This window comes from Bubalus kerabau, chromosome 3 (genome assembly GCF_029407905.1).
Source record: "Bubalus kerabau isolate K-KA32 ecotype Philippines breed swamp buffalo chromosome 3, PCC_UOA_SB_1v2, whole genome shotgun sequence".
Lineage (NCBI taxonomy): Eukaryota > Metazoa > Chordata > Mammalia > Artiodactyla > Bovidae > Bubalus > Bubalus kerabau.
Window position 1 is genome coordinate 10733231 of NC_073626.1, and position 17086 is coordinate 10750316.

General features: G+C 45.1%; 1 protein-coding gene across 6 annotated transcripts in view; it reads left to right on the plus strand.

The window, feature by feature from the left end:
- The window catches only part of JARID2 (jumonji and AT-rich interaction domain containing 2), a 232890-nt gene that overhangs the window by 54270 nt on the left and 161534 nt on the right, over nt 1–17086 (plus strand). The window lies entirely within an intron of this gene.

A 17086-nucleotide genomic window follows, 5' to 3' on the forward strand; every position in this document is an offset into this window, starting at 1 on the left:
ATGGACATTTTTGTTTGTGTTACATGTTTTGAAACTTCATTTGGGGGGAAGATAATTCAGAGATGAATATCACAGAGCTCAGCTTGGGTAGCTGTCTCCTTCCTTGGTAACCTCTTTATATCCCTTCTTTTTTTGGCCGCACCTATGGGATCTTAGTTCTCCAACCAGGGATCGAACCCATGCCCCCTGCATTGGGAACACGGAGTCCTAACCACTGGACCACCAGTGAAGTGCTCTGCCTTCCTTTTTTGGGTCAGAGCGGGAAAGTGGGCCATGAGTGACTCCAGGTAGGGGGAAGTCACGGAGACTGAGGTGCAGGAGACTGTCTCCTGATCTCTGCTGACCTAGTTTTCAACAACGGGGAAGTCCCATCCGCCCATCCGAGTGGATCTGTATGCCTGGTTGGTGTACACTGTAACTTCTCTTTTTCTGTATGAAGAAAGTATTGTGTTTAGAGCAGGTGTCCTGGCTGGGGTGTGGGCAGGGTGGTGGCTGGCTTGGGAATCCGGGAGTGTGCCAGCTCCACCTCGGCCCGGAGGCTCTGCGTAAATCCTGGGAACTGGGGCACAGTTCTCACAGAGCTGGCCTTTAGGCCTCTTCACTGTGGCCTCACGTTTTCAAGAGAGCCAGCTTTCCCGAGAAACCTGCCGTCCCCACTGAGGTGGCACCAGGTTGCTGCTCAAGTCAGAGCGGGCGGGTCCTCAGTGCTTCGGCAGAAGGTGGCGTGTCCGGGGGCGGTGCTGACTGTCGGTGTCTGTTTAGCATATGGGGTACTGGCAGAAGTGCTGTGTCTTTTCTCCGTGGCACTAGTCTTTTGACTTGCAAATCTGGGGAGGAAAGTAAGTGGACTGAAAGTAAGTGAACTTGGTGGGAACAGTCCTGGTGATTCAGAGAAACTTCACTACATTTCAAGAACCTATCATTAGAAGTTCATTTCTTCCCACTTGGGATTTTTCAAAGCTGTACCCTCAGTGCACTTGTCATCTTAGCCTTTCCCCTAACGAGCTGAGCCTGGCAGGTGTGGGGTGTGGAATTACCTTTGTCTTTCTCTTCCCAAACAGCCTTAGGCCTGCTGCTCCTGAAGCCCTCAGGGAGGGCTCAGGCCCTCTTCATTATCTTGTTTGGGGGAAATAATACTGTGTTTGGGTCCAAGGTATAGCCAATAGAAGTGACTAATTCTGCATAGCAGCTATTCAGGTGATGGGGTTCACAGGCAAGGATGGCTGTGGGGCCTCCTGGGGTCAAGGCCTGGCTGAAGGTCACAGGGCCACGAGTGTCCCGGCTGGGCTGAAAGCCGGGTCCTGTGGTCCCGGGCTGGGCCGCGCGGTGCTCGCCTCACTGTGCTGCTCTGCGGCCAGGTGGTGTGTTACGTCACTCTCTTATTTCTAGCGTGTTCCACTGGCTCAGATATTACGCTTGCTACTGCCTTGTTGGCTTAGAGTACAAACTCCATGAGAGCAGGAAGCTATTTATTGTTGCTCACAGATCCTCCTCGGGCACCTAAAGCGGTGCTTCTTAAGTATTTGTTGAAGGAGCAAACAAGTAAATAGTACTTGGAGATATGCTGCCGTTCTCTCTGTGACTTCTGCTGTAAAATTTCTCATGTGCATGCTAAGTCGCTTCAGTCATGTCTGACTCTTGACGACCCCATGGACTGCAGCCCACCAGGCTCTTCTGTCCATGGGATTCTCCAGGCAAGAATACTGGAGTGCGTTGCCACGCCCTCCAAGGCAGAGCTTTAGTTCAGTGAATGATACTGAGAGGTGAGTAAAAAGCCATGCACTGGATGTATAACCCATGCAATTGCTTTGGTTCTTGTGTGTTGAGGCTTAGAGACCCCCAGAAATGCAGTGGAGGCCTCTTGGATTAGGGAGGAAAGAGGAAGCTTTGAATTCGCAGAATGGCAGAGGGGAACCCACAGATGTCAGAGGAAAAGTTGAGGGGCTGTGAAACAAATGGGCAGAAAGGATTTGTCAACTGTTACTCCTGGTTTCTGGAGTGTGTTGGTAAAGCAGAACGTCTGCACAGCTGGCCTGCTTTGTTCAGTCCTGGCTGCCCCCAGCAAAGCCTTTCACAGGAAACACACGAGTGGCATGCTCGTCCAGAGATTGTCACTGTACTGTCCTAGGCGGATTCTGTCAGAAAGAAGAGCGTAGACTTGTTTTTGTTACAGTCGTTGCTTCCTGAAGACGCCAGCTAGTGGACAGTCTGCAGGACGACAGAGCGTCAGGACTGGCGAGCTGGTCCCTTAGGACTTTGTTCGCTTCACTGCATTGTGGGTGGCTTAGCAAAGCTGATGCCTTACTGTCCTCCCCCCGCTGCCTGATATCAGCTGGCTTCCCAGGGTAATGAGAGGGACTGTGTGAAGTTGCATCTTAAAGCATTACATTTTCAAATGTAACTTGGATCTTAGCAGGGGAAGCATAGCAGAATCAGTTTGACCCTTACCGCTTGCTCATTCTGGAGCCGCCCTGAGTCCAGGGTGCAGCTGGAATACCTTCGCACTTAGGATGGGGTTCGTCCAAGACAGATAAACTGGCTTCCGCTGCTCCAGGGCCCCCATGAGTCGTGCTGGGCCTGAGTTCTTGAAGAAACCAGTGGAGTTTATACCCAGTTCCTTCATGTCTCATTCAGTTTGAGTTTTGAGTCCGGTACTGTAACCGGAAGTGGGAAAAGCAAGTCCTGTGGGGGTGTGTGCCGGCTGGGCCTGGCGTCCCGTCCCTACACCAGCACCTGCTGGTACTGACTTGGAATCAGATTTCTTTCTGGCTCCCAAATCTATGAAAGAAGAAAGTGGTGCTTTAAAAATGAATCTTCTCTTTAGATTGATTTCCTCTTTAGATTGATGGAAGACTTAGTAAGCTGGAGCTGGAGCTCATTCCCAAGGGCCCTGCCTTTGGTTCTTTTCTGTAAATGTTTAGTGTTTTCTCAACTAATGCCACAAATACAACTAAAACGGTGACCACATTTTGAGTCTAAAAATGGAGCTGCTTGCTTGAGAAACTCTATGAAATGCAGATACTGTTGTTATTTAGCCAAGGTTCCCAGTTAGGGATCTTTTATAAGAAAGGTTGTGTCCATAATAATTTTAAGGTTTGTTGCTGAGGATAGTAGAATTCTGATGCTTGGTACTGCTTGAAAGCGAAGATGTCTTGGGCTGTCGTTGGCAGTAATCAGTTATCACGGGAAAAGTGAAAAGCCACCTTGATTTCTTTCCCCTTTTCGAGTACTGGAGGACTGTGAACAATGCTCCAGAGAAGCTGTGCCTGTGGGCGAGGTGACAGAGGGAGAGGATGCTCAGTGAGCTGTGCCTGGGGCGTTTCTCCCTAGACCAGCACCTCAGGTGAATTCCGGGCTGAACCCAGAGGCCCCAAGAGAGTCATTGCTCTTATGCAAAGTGCTTGAAATCCGTAAGACTCCTCGTTGGAGACGTGGAAAATGAAGAATTTCCTCATTGCACAGAGTCTCTGTCTGTCTTTTGGAATGTCACCATCAGTCTCTTTAAAAGAGCCCAGCTCTTGTTCGGTTTTGAACAAACCTTTGAAGCCATGTGATCAGTTATAAGAGTTGCTTGAAGCCTTGAGTTCAAATCTCAGCTCTGCTTCTAGTGGAATGACTGTGGGCAAGTCATTTAGCCTGCCAGCACACCACTTCTTCACTTGTGCTAATAAAAAGAGGATAATAGTAGCTTAGAGTAGCTGGGGGCGGTAGATGTGTGTGTCTGGTCTGGAATGAATCCCTATAGGGACTAAGTATTAGCAGTTGTGATTTTTATACATCTGTTCCCCACTGGTTATTTATAATTAGAAATGGCATGTTGCCTTAGCATTCAACTTGTTTCTATTTAGCAATAGAATTTTCAAAGTCAGAAATAATTTCTTCCTGTCCCCCTTAAGAAACCCCCTTCAGAAAAGGGGAAAAAACAACTCAGAACCAGTTCAGAAATAAATCAGTCTGTGAAACAATAGCGCATGTCAGTTTTTTCCCCCTTTTACTTGAAAATGCAAATCTCTCTTAGGATAATAACAATAGCTTGGCTTCTGAGGTGGTTGTGGTTTGGTGTGACTTGGGGAGTCATTTAAGGGTTGATGAATGGATTCATAGTAAAGATATGCTTTAGTTTGAAATCTGAGATATTCAGCAAACGTTGCCCCAAAAGTCATTTCCCCCAAAACTCCCCAGGAAATTCTTACCTTTACTTTAGGAAACCTAGAGGTTCGCCTCTTGATTTTGCCCTGCTTGCAAGATCAGTGTAGACGAGTTTTTCCAAAGCTAACCAGTGGGCCCAGAATTCTTACTGGATCATTTCCTGTGAATCCCTGAGCTTTTGGCTTGGCATGTATCTTTTGGATTTTTGTTTGAATTAATTTCTCTTGTTGATTGCCTGGGCTTTGTTCTGGGCCCCTGCACTCCAGGGTAGGTGTGTCCCTGGCAGGGGATGAATTACCTTCAAGGACCACACAAAGCTGGGGTGTGCAGAGGTGTCTTGGGGTAGGGAGGTGTTGATCCTTGTCAGGGCTTTCTTTTCAGGACCAGCCCTGCTCCCCCAGGACTTGTGTGTTTAGGCTTCTCTTCCCCCCAGCACAAGAGGTGGGCACGCAGAGGGAGGCAGAGGAGTTCTGCCCTGGCTCCACCGAAGTTCCCTGGTGATCCTGGGCGTGGAGAATGAGAACGATTCCTCAGATAGAGCTTGCTCTGCCTTTGTGTTTTAACCGAAAAGGGAAAGCTGGGCCTGAGGACCAGTGGCTGTAGCGGCACTCAGAGAGGGGGAAAAAGAGAAGGGAACAGGTTAGACGGAGCTGTGCCCTGGCTCTCTGATCACGTGTCCTTCGACTGTGCGTCCTTTTTGATGTCTGCTGTAGGGTACCAGCACCTTTTACATACTCAGCAAGAACGTTTTGTGTTTTCTTGTCAACAAGCTTGCTGCGCGCTGGCTGCACAGTTGCTGGGAAGTAGAGGCCAGTAGTCTTGTGCCCTCGTTCCCCAGAGCCACCCGCGCCCTGCTTTTAACCATAAGGCATCTCAGAGGAGCATCGTCTGGGGCAGGTCTAATTCCCGGATGTGCCTGTGCCAGGATTGGCCAGTGTCGTTAAGAGAGTATTTTGGGGAGCAGAGACAGTGAGGGATGGGAAAGGTAACAAAAACCTCTTGGGATTCCCGGATTGCTCAGGATGTTATAAACAGTAAAGTGCTGCCTTTGATCCTGGAGGGTGGTGTGGGGCAGGCAAGAGAGGGGGTGGTGGTTACTGAGGAGAGAGCTGGAGCCAGACAGCCATAATGGCCTGTCCAGAGGCTGCAGTGAATCCCAGTGGCAAGGAGCTCTGTGCTTGCCACTAATTTCTGTTTTCTTTGCTGTGGTTGGCTTTATTAAAAGGGCATAAGGAAGCAGCCTAGACATTCAGTTCTAATCAGTTTTCTGAGCTAACAGCGGGGAGAACGAAATCAGGCCTTTGGTGATGTCAGAAAGGATGACGGACTGGCTTTAGGGCTTATTCCCTTTCTTGGGGGAGGAGCGATATATATAGAATGTTATAAATCATCAAAGAGATTCATGAGACAGAAACAGCCTTTTCCTTCTTTTGGAAACCTGGGGTCAACGAGGGGCTGCTGCCTTAAACGTGATTTTCAAAGGACGCCTCTGACAGTCATTGTGTGTAATTTTTTCCTCTACTCAATTCCAAACTTTTGTTGTTATTATGTGTGTGAGTGAGATGGATTTACCTGGCTTCGGTTTATACAACAAAACTTGGAAGTGGGGTCTGTACTGGAGGATAGCAGGGAAAATAGAACCTGCAGATGGCCCTACAACTTTCTGTGAGGGGACACCTAGTCAACAGCTGCAAATTATGTAAATTGAATTCAGTAATGAAGCTTCTGGCTCTCTTGCCTTGTCTACATTTTGATTTCAGAGAAGTTCAGCCCTGTGACTCTTGACTTCTGTGAACTGGAGGTCAGCACTGAGGTATTTCAGTCCCACCCCAGGTAGGCAGTGTGTCTATGGAAATAGAAGTTTGTGTAATAATTTCAAGTAGGCATAGCTGTATTGCTAGAGCGTGGTTAATTTGAGCTCCCCAGATTTTTCTATCCTCACAGTATGTTTTTCAGTATGTTTCAAAAAGGTTAGAACTTTGTAGCTGTCCCCTTATCAGCATGGTTCACTTATAATCCTGTGCATGTGTGGATATATAAGGAGAAAGACTCTGGGAGGAAACTTGGGCTGTGCTTGGGGAGGCTTGTGAAGAGAATGGAAAATGCATTGCTATGTTAATTTCCCCCACAACGCCAGGGACTTAATATTTAATCAAGACACAGGTCAGGTCTTGGTTATGTAGCAGGAGTCCAGGCTAGGCTAACCCTGTTGTGTTTCCACCAGAACTGACTTAGAAAGAAAAAGGAAAACCTTGCTTTTTAATTAGGCAGCTCATAGGATGTATGGGTGAAAATAGGAAAAATGGAGTTTAAGAACCTCAGTGATTGTACTCTATAAATATTAATTTAGAGTGGATTGGTATCTGGGGAGTTGGTTCAGTCTTACTGTGTAAGTAGGTCACAGGTAGAAGGTCAAATGTTGACTGTTCCTAATCAGCAGGCTACACAAATGTGATTTGGAGGTTGTTTGGAGCCCTACTGTACTTTAAACTCATCTGGTATTCATTACAATGCAGTTTCTCCACAAGACGAAACTGTATAGCTAATGACATAAAATGTTTCCTCCTTATCTAATCAGGAATCTTTCTGGAGCAGCTAGATTAGATGTTATTCAGAATGGATAATATAGGAAATAATTACTCACTGTATTTCATTTGTGGAATTAACCACATGGCCTCTAACTTACTTACAGTGCTTATGGAGAGAAAGCCAGTGAAGAGCAGTCTCTGATACCTTTAGCCAATGGCATACAAGAATATGATACTGTTTGTGTTAAAACTGCATATGAAATATGATATGCAATTTGGAATTACTTTATGGTTTTGGTGCATTTGCCCATCTTGCTTGTGGAGTTTTATGAAATTGCAGTATGTGAAACTTGGGGAGGAGAGGCAGTGTGTCGTAATGAGTAACATTAACTCAAGAAAATGTATATTGGTTGTATAGGGCAGTGTGATGGGAACTGGTTTGCCTGTTGTGAGCACATGAAATGCTGGAAACTTTCTTACAAGATAACTAGATTTCATTTGAGTTTGATTTCTGAATCTTGCCAATTACAGAAGACCTGGGCCTATGACAATTCATACTATATTGAGCTTTACTATCATGGTTATAATTACCCACCTTCTTGTAGGGATAAAGGGCAGTGCCATCTTGTACCTCAAGAAAAAGGAAGTCATAAAAATTCTTAATAGTTCTTTGTGAGTTGTCTACTCTGTGTTAACTGAGGCAGTGCCCACACGAGTGTTCGGAATATTAGCTTCAGAACACATTTCATTCCTCAAAAATGCACGCTTACCCAAGGATTAAGTCACTTCAAATGATGTTTAACAAGGAAAATCAGGTTTGAAAATCTTTTTGGTTGGCTCACAAGACACTTGGATGTAGCTTTTTATTACTTGTGCTTTCTCTTTATATTCAAGTATTGGAGACAGTGAAACCAGGCTGTCTGTTCAGAACCAAAGACTGTGAGCAACAGTAGACTTAACTATTTCATAACTTGTCTGCAGAAGACACGTTTCTTCAGCATCTTACGAATAGTTCTTGTCTTTACAGGTTAATTGCTGCGTTCTTCTTTGGGTCAATAGCTAAGCAAAGTAACAACAGCCAAAATACTTTCCTTGATGGGAGAAGTTAGTGAATAATAATAGAGCATGAATAATAGAGCATGAATTCGAAGTCAGATCTTATAATTGGAACATTCTTGATTATTAAAATTGGTGTCTAGGAGTTGATGGGAGGTTGGGAAATCTTCAAGCCTGACTTGTGGAGTGAAAACCATGTAAGTGTAACTTGAGGCATGCCAAGAAGTATATAAATACAATGATCGCTTATGGGAACTGTTTTCAAGAAACAGGACAAGGGGAAGGTATGTGTAGGATCTGTGGTTGTGGTCTTCCACCTGTTTAAAGACAGGATGCTCAGAGTAAGAGCTGTGTTCATTACTGTGTGGATTAATTGAGCATCGCTTTGCAGTGGCCCCTCAGTGTGCTTCCTGGTGCCCAAGAAGGTCCGGAGAGATGCTGAGGTGTGTGCTTTGAATAACATCCTTCTCTTGAGTCCTTATGGGCTCAAGTCCCTGTGGCTCAGACAGTAAAGAATCTGTCCGCAGTGCGGGAGTCCTGGGTTCGATCCCTGGGTGGGGAAGATCCCCTGGAGAAGGGAATGGCAGCCCACTCCAGTACTCTTGCCTGGGAAATCCCGTGGACAGAGGAGCCTGGTGGGCTGCAGTCCATGGGGTTGTAAAGAGTCAGACACTGGACACGACTGGGCAACTAACCCTCTCACTCTCTGGAGTCCTTGCCTTTTCTTCAGAATGGGAGATACAACAGTACCTACCATGTAAGGATGGTGTTTGAATCACACGAGAAATGCTTAGATAGCCCCTGGCATATGTTGAAAGTGTTCCAGGACAGTTTCTAACCTGAAAGCCGGGGCAGGATTTCAGCCCGTGCTCAGGGAGCATCTGTCTGCATCAAGCCGCAGGCTGAGCCAGACTTCCTATGTGTGCGTTTGCTCAGTCGTGTCCAACTCTGTGTGACCCCATGACCTGTAGCCTACCGGACTCCTCTGTCCGTGAAACTCTCCAGTCAACAATACAGGAGTCGGTTGCCATTTCCTTCTCCAGGGGACCTTCCCAGCCCAGGATCGAACTGCTGTCTCCTGCAGGCGGATTCTTTACCATTGAGCCACTTGGTTATCATTTAGCTGAAAAGATAGCTTTGTCCGAGGTATCTGCAACATTGGGGGTGGTGGCCGGAGGAGACTTCACGGTAGAGAAGGACAGATGATTTCTATTTCCAGATTATGCCCTGAAACCAAACAAAAACTCTCCTCCCCCTGAATTCCAGCATATCAGACATAACCATAATATAAACATGACAGCATACTCTTAAACCGAAGGGAAAAATTCCAAGCTGTTCTGAATTATCTGGTTCATTTGAGATTGGACTGTGTGATTTGGTCGTTGACTGGGTTACATGCTAAGGTAGTACACACCAGGACTGTAGTTTGCTTTTCCCCACCGCATGGTGGTTGCATTTTTCCCAGCAGATTCATTCTCGTTTTTTCCTTTTCTGCTCCCCTGGGCTGTGGTAAGGAACCTCTTGGATCTGAGCAGGCGGTGGGCTTTTGCCTGCTTGCTGGGCAGGCAGGCAGGCACAGCCTGGTTTCCCAGTTGGATTTCTCCTGCCTTCCTTTCTGCGTCCATTAGGTGTCCCTGAATTGTGTAGGAGCAGCTATTTCATGTTCTTTGCCTTTCCTTTCTTACACTCTTGACGAATGAGCTGGGGTGTGTTTGCGTGCCTGTATGCACGTGTGTGCCTGAGTGACTCACTGGCTGCAGCACCAGAGAAACCCAGCCCCAGACTCAGCAGCTTTCATAGATCTGGGGTGACTCTCTGCCACCCCCAAAGAGTCCAACCAGGGGGAGGTTTTCCAGCACCTTGCCTTTCTTCCTTTTGTGCCTTTTCCTTGGGATCATGCTTTGTCCTGCTCTCTAGAACTCAAACCTCAGATGTGACCCTATCCTCTAGCCTCCTGTGAGCAATTGAAGCATGCCTGGTCTGTATTGATATGCACCATCGATGTGAAATACACCCTGGATTTCCAAGACCTAGTAATATGAAAATAAAGCTAAATCATTGGGTTTTTTTTTTAACTGAATGAGTCTTTAACTTTTCAAGAGTTTTACACACATGATTTCATATAGTCCCATAAAACTCCCCTTTCCCCCCCTACCCCTATGTGGCACCCCCTTTGCCTCCCCACAGGCAACTATTAATTTGTTCTCTAGATCTTAAAAGTCAGTTGATTTTTATATTGACTACATGTTTAAATGATAATATTTTGGGCATATTTAAATAAAATATTTTTAAAACCTCACCTGTTTAGCAATTTTAATGTGACAATTTGGTAACTTAAAATTACTATGTGGCTCATGTTTTGTTTCTGTATAAACAGCACTGGTCTATTGTGTACAAGATTCTTGGGCCCTGAGTAAGGTGGAACATGTATTGAGGTATAATTAGCTTGCAGTAAAATTCATCTATTGTAAGAATTCAGTTCTGCAAAGTTTGATAAATGCACTGAGTCAGGTAACTCATGACAGCAAGTGCCCCCCTCTCTAAACATTGAGTTCTTTTCTGGATTTTTTGTGGCTTTTCCAGAATGTCTCATGTGGAATCACACAGCATATAGCCTTTGAGTCTAGTATAGTATCTTCGCATATTGGAGATTCAGCCATGTGGTTCATACTAGAAGTTCATTTCTGTTTTTTGCCGAGTGGTATTCTGTTGTTGGCTTTACCACAGTTGGTTCATTAGTTCACGGACATTTGGTTGTTTGCAGTATTTGAGTGTTGTGAATGGAACTGAGACGCACACACACATGTTTTTGTGAGGGTATAGTGTTTATTGCTAGGTATTTATTGCTAGTGTATGTTTAACTTTATAAGAAAATGCCAGTCTTTTCCAAAGTGACTGTATTCTTTTTGTATTCCACAAGCAGTGTATGAGGGTTCACGTTTTGCCCTGGAGGGTTCATTTGTATTTGGTCTTGTCAGCTTTTCAGTTCTAGCCATTTTAATAGATAGGTAGTAGAATTTCATCATGGTTTTAATTTGCATTTCCTTAGTGACTAATAGATGTTCAGCATCTTTTCATGTGTGTGTTTGCCCATTTAAAATTGGGTTGTTTTCTTTTTATCAAGTATTGAGAATTCTAAAAATAGGCTGTGGATATGGATCTATTATTAAGTATGTTTTGTACCTACGTTTTTATTCTGTATGAGTTTGCTTAGGGCTGCTGTAACAAAGTACCACAGAATGAGTGGCTTAAATAATAAGAATTTTCACACAGTTATGGAGAGCAGGAATCTGAGATCCGGCTTGTTTCTTCTGAGGCCTTCCTCCTTAGTTTCTGGTTGCTTTCTCCCTGTATCTTCCTCGTTCTTCTGCACAAGTCCAGACTTCCTCTTTTTATAGGTACGCCAGTCATCATGGAGCAGGCCCCACCCCAGTGACCTCATTCTAACTCAGTCTCCTCTTTAAACTCTGTCTCCAAATGCAGTCACATCAGAGGTACTTCAGGTTAGGATAATTGAAGTTTGGGGAGCGATCACAACTCAAACCATGACCTTTTTTAACATTCATTGTCATCAGTAGAACAGAACCATTATTTTTTCAGTGAAGCTCAACTTACCTTGATCAATTCCTCCTTTTTGTATCCTAAGAAATCTCATGGCAAGGATCATCTCCTGTGTTTCTTCTAGGAGTTCAATAATATTTTCTACATTTGTACTATGACCACTTTTGAAGTTTTCTTTGGTGCAAAGTGTGAGTCAAAGATTTTTTTTTTTTAAATGAGTCTCCTTTTATTTTGGTTTAAAACTCCTAGCCCTTTGGCAAACTAATCCATGCCCTTGTCCAAGCATTTCAACAACACAGAAGGAAATAAAGTCATAAATTCTCTACCTTGTCCAACCTCTTTCTAGAGGAAATACCTTCCAAGTTTTTCTTTGTTTGTATGTGTGTATAATTTCATCTTCCTCCTATAGTTTTGAAACTTGCTTTTTTCACTTAATCACAGAAGGCCTTTGAGTCTGTTGGGTTACTTTCCCAAAGGTTGAGAGGGAAGGAGAGAAGGGAAATTCCTGTTGGAAGTCTGTAAGGAAAGGCGCTTGTGTGTCATGGAGACCTCATATATGGGGCATGGCTCAACTTGAATCTTTTTTTCAATAGCTTAACCTACTACCCCCCTGCTCCCCCATTAACTGCTGGGCTTCGTGTTTTCAGCCTTTGAACATCCTCATGGATCTGTTTGTGTAAATCTATCTTGTGTCTTTTAAGTAAATGGCTCCATAGGGTAGATGCTTCCAGGGGGAGTCGTGCAGGTGCCTCCATAGCCAATCTCCTTTGGGTTCTGTCCCTCTGGTCCCTTCATCCTGTTGCGTCCCCTGAGAGGTTGACTTGTTTCCTATTTACTTAACAGCGCCCATCTCTCCCTTTGGCTTCCTCTTCCAATGCTGTTTTTCTTCCTGTCCCTTTTTTATGAAGACTTTAGAACCTATGCCTTGCACCTGAGCACAGTACTTTTTTTTGAACTTTGACTTTAAAAAAGTCAAAGAAATTTCTGTGCTAAGAAATTTTTAATGGCACCCACTATCCCTGTGCACTAGCATGCAACTCAAAACACGTTTCGTGAAACTTAGCCTCGTGTTCATTACCATCGGTGTTCATTACCATCGGTGAATGCATTTGGATCTGTCCAGTTTTTTCCTATTTGACTGGAAAGAAAAATATTTGTCAGGAGACCCCATGCATTGATTTCCTCTAAGGGATCCACAGTCTAGAAGGCAGTGTATCCTGGCTGTCCACCACTTGTGTTGGATTTATGTGTGTCAAGGTTTAAGTCTCTTTCTCCCAGTTCCTGCTGTACAGAGGCCCCTCCTCCTGACAGTGCTGTGTGTGGGAGCGGGTTTAGGGGGACACAGCGTCCTTTCCTGACGACTTTATGCCTCTTTCCCCTTGACAGGAATAGAGGGTCTTTGCTGTGCCTGGTCGCAAGGGGAAGGTCTGCCTTTTGTCATAGACTTTTCTCTCCATCTCAGGGGTTCTCAGAGTCCCTTCCTGGGGAATCTTCAAGGTGAAAAGTATTATTGGAGTAATACCAGGGCATTGCGTTCCTTTTTCACTCTTGTTTCTCTCAGATGGGCAGAGGTGAAATAAGGCAGCGAATTGAATTCTTTTATGAGAATCCAGGTGACTTCTGTTGCACCAGACATTAAGGAGACTTGCTGAAGTGCAAAATAGTGCCACATTTTCCAGTAAAATTTTTTTGTTTTGGAAAATATAACTTTCATAGGAATGTTACTTATGTTAATATGTAGTAGTTTACGTTCTAGGTGAATTAATGTATATTCAAATTTTTTTTCAGTTTTGAGTATCAGTTTCTAAATACCTGTGTTCCATGTGGAAAACAGCTCGCTGGGTCCTCAGTTTTCCAGAAACTTAGCAGTGTGAGAATTTGGTTGCTCTACCTACAGTCTGTGTGGTTGAAAACCTTTTTTTCTAGAGGAGCCAGCACCTTCCCTGCTTTACAGAACATTTGATTATAGGAAATTGCCGACCTATGCAAAAGTGGTGAAAATCGTCTCCCGCGCTGCCACACACCCATCTCCTGGCTCCAGCACACCCGCCGTGGAGTCAGTGTTGTTTCGTTTATAGTGTCTACTTCCACCCCTTGGGTTGTAGTAAAAGCAAATTTCAAACATCATTTATTGTGTAAACATTCCATTATTAAACTTAAAAGATGAGGATTTTGTTTACAGAAGACATACCCAGCATACTGATCGTAGAAATAAGAGGTTTTAATATGAAAAATCTAGTCAGTGTTCAAGTTTCCTCTACTATCTCTCCTTTTTTTTTTCTTTAAAGGTTGGTTTAAAATAAAGTCTGTGCACTGAGATTGCTTGATAAAACTTCATTATAAATAATCTAATACCCCTACTCCCACCCCTGTAACTTGTTGAGGGACAGGGTCCTCTGTCCTCTGCCACAGCTGGTGGGTGTTTGTGTGGCTTCATCTCCCAGCAGCCTTTGGGGGGGATCTGCTGGGGTGGATGGGGATTTGCTTCGAGGAGAGACCCAGTCTTGGGTTCACTTCCCGTCGCCACTTTATCCTCTGTGCATTTTCACATTGCAGTCCCTCAGCTGCACTTTTTTTCGGGTGGATGGGGGTGCATATCTGTGGTATGTGTACTGTTCAATTGGTATCTGGAAACTTCTGCGAGGTCCTTACCTCTTGGGGTCTGTGCATACCGACACGTGGGTGTGGAGTGTGACTGAGTGAGTGGACTGTCTAACCCTGACTGCCCACCTGGAGGGTGGGATTGGACCCTGGGGTCTTAGGTGGTGCAAGTGGGCACAAGGCTGAGGGCCGTTGCTGCCTCTTCTGTCCTGATGCAGGAGATCCCTGGAGCTTGGGAGGCTGCGCTGGGAGCTGGGCAGGGCCCAGCACTTGGAGGAGCTTGTAGAAACAGCCCCTGTGCGATGGTAGAGGTTTGTTTCTCGGGCAGTTTTAACGCACCTGGAGGTGAGCAGGGCCTCAGAGTCTTCTCACCTCCACTTTAACCTTCTTACCCTTCAGGATTCAGTGTCAGCTCCTTTGTGAAGCCTTCTCTGCGCCCCCCGCGCCCCTGCCCCACCGATTAGATGCGTCCTCAGTACTGGGGTTACCTTATTCTTGTGTCTGTCTCACAGGCCCTGAATTGTTTTAAGAGGTGCCTTTCCCACTCTGCTGCCCTGGCCCCTCTTGGTCCATCCTGTTAGCGGATTGCTGGTGAATATTTATTTACCACAGGCCTGGCTGCTCAGTAAATGTTGGCGGAAGAAAAGACTCACCCTGAGTGAGAGTTCACACAGGGAAAATTCCAGGAGGTGTAAGGTCAGCCTCCTGCAGGGAGAGCCTTGCCACATGATGCGGGCCTCCGTAGGTCCTGACCAAAATGTCAATGAACTGTGCAGTGTTCTGGGCTCATTATTTGGTGTCGTTGGAAGGATTAAATGGTCATATGTGTACAGTGCTTAGAAAATAGTTAAAATCCACTGAATGCTGACTGTTTTTACAGAAGGAGTCGAAGCATGAGGCTGTTCATCCAAGTTGCCGAGTGAAGTATTAACATCACCCCAAAGCCAGGCCTGTGAGAACGCAGCACATAGTCATAACGAGAGTGTGCGCCTCGTGACCTCAGAGCACGAAATTCAAATTGTCAAGCCACCTCGTCCCCCTATTTCACACCGACAGCAGCGTGGGTTTTATGGGGGGGGGTGCTGTAGGGCAGTTACCCATCGGGCATATAGGGTGTGGAGTGTCATCTGTAGCTTGAGAGGCCTTTGCCCAGTGAGGATGGGCTTGGGGGTGCACAGGCGGCCGGCGTGCAGGAGGCCTGCCAGGAAGGTGACTGGAGGCCCCCAGCTGTGATGCCCTCAATCAAAGTGGGGTTCTTGGTAGGCTCTCATCTTTTCCCTGGGACCAGAGAAGTATATGTGCACCCATTGTAAATCCATTGACTCAAGGAAGCACGTGGGTCAGAAGTAGTTTAGGAGCCCAGAAAAACAGACTGCGTAATGGTGCTTGAATTTAATGAGGCAGAAACAAGTGTCCTTTTGATGCGTTTGTTTGCATTATTTGGGATCCCTTAGTCCTGCAGCTCATTTCTTAATGGTCCTCTTACTGTCCCTTAGGACTCTGGTCTGGGATTCTTCTGCTCCGCGGTTGTGGGTGATCGATCCTCCCAGGGGAGGGGATCGAAGGGAGTGGGTGTGGGTGGGACTGGGAAGGGGTGGGTCTGGAGAAGCCAGCTGCCGCCAGGTCTGCAGGGCAGAGAGGGAGAGTTGACAGCCTGCCTTGATCTAACAAGGGTTTGAGCACGAGGGAGGTGATGTGTTGAAATGAACTCTTTAGGGTTCTGCCTCTTCACTCATGGCAGGCTCGCAGTCCACCAGGAAAGTGTGTGTGTGTGTGTGTGTGTGTGTGTGTGTTACGAGGGCCTCTTTTACTGTTGTTTCCATCCTCATTTGCTGGTGTGTGTGTGCGCCTCCCTTTCATGAACGAGAGTCTCCATCTTTAATACGCAGGTTAAAGCACACACTCTGTCTACCTTGTGAAGGTCAGACAGCTCGATGGAGTGTCTCTTTATTTGTCTTCCCATTTCCCAAAGTTGATAGCAAAGTTTCTGAATTTTGGGATGTTTCCTTCTTTCCCTTACCCACAGAGTGCCTTTATTCTTCTTGAGTGTGGAAAATAACATTGTGTTAGGTTGCAAACGTTTATCTTATTTTTTTGGAAAACATTTTTGTAGAATACTGGTGGAGGCTTGTGTCATTTCATAGTCCTGATAATTTGAAGCATTCGTGTTGTGTAGTTGATGTAAATCTCAGTGCAATAGATGGTTAGCAGCATCTTGTCTTTTATACTTCATTTTTCCTGAGTTTTTAAAAAAATTTTTTTTTTTGAGCTTTACTGTAATTAAACTTGGCATTTGTTTAAGGAATAATTTGTGATTTATTTGGCCATGATCTGGAGAAAATGACATGTCTGTGCTCTGGGAGTGAATTCTGGTTGAGAACCTTTGTCCTTTGCCTTGCCTTTTTTTTTTTTTTTTTTTTTAAATTTCACGAGTCAGACTGTAACTTTAAAAGAAACTGTAGGAGCTGTTCCCCAGGTTATTCACAAAATGAGTCTTTGTCTGCTTTTTCATTCACCATCTGGTTGCAAAGCTAAATTGGAATCGTGCTTGTTTTAATTATTTTCTACTTGTGTGGCCAGGAGGTTATTTGGTCTGGCGAGGTTACACTATAAGCTCACGCTCTCATTAATACCACCGCATCCACATCCTGCCCAGCATCAGAATGGTTAAGTTGATCCACTTGTGTGGCCAGCGCTTGATACAACACAGTGGTCATGACTTAAAATTACTGGAGGAAATGTGGTGTCAGTGTGTGGGTTTTCTTTTTTTCTTTCCCTCCCTCTCTCTCTTTTTTTTAAATCTCCAATAATGTTAATTAAGTACATTTTTCTTCCAACAGAAATACGATTATAAATGGCTTAGGTTGGCGGTCTTAAGATTAGTGCCTGGTGGTGCTAAAGGGATAGCTTGTGCATCTCAAAAAATTGTATAATAAAGTATTCAGAGCACTTACATTGTGAACACTCCACGGCATGAATAATGGAACTAGGTAGTCAGAAGCTTCTCCAGTCAGTCACTGTTTTTGATGAATCAGCCGAAAGATTCTAATATTGCAGAGAGGTATTGTTTAATACTAGGAAGGTGACATCAGTTTAATACTAGGAAGGTGACATCAAAAGATCTCTTAAAAACATTTAAATATACTGCACTTTCCTGCTTGGGAAGACTGAACAGTTCAAAGCTTCAGTGT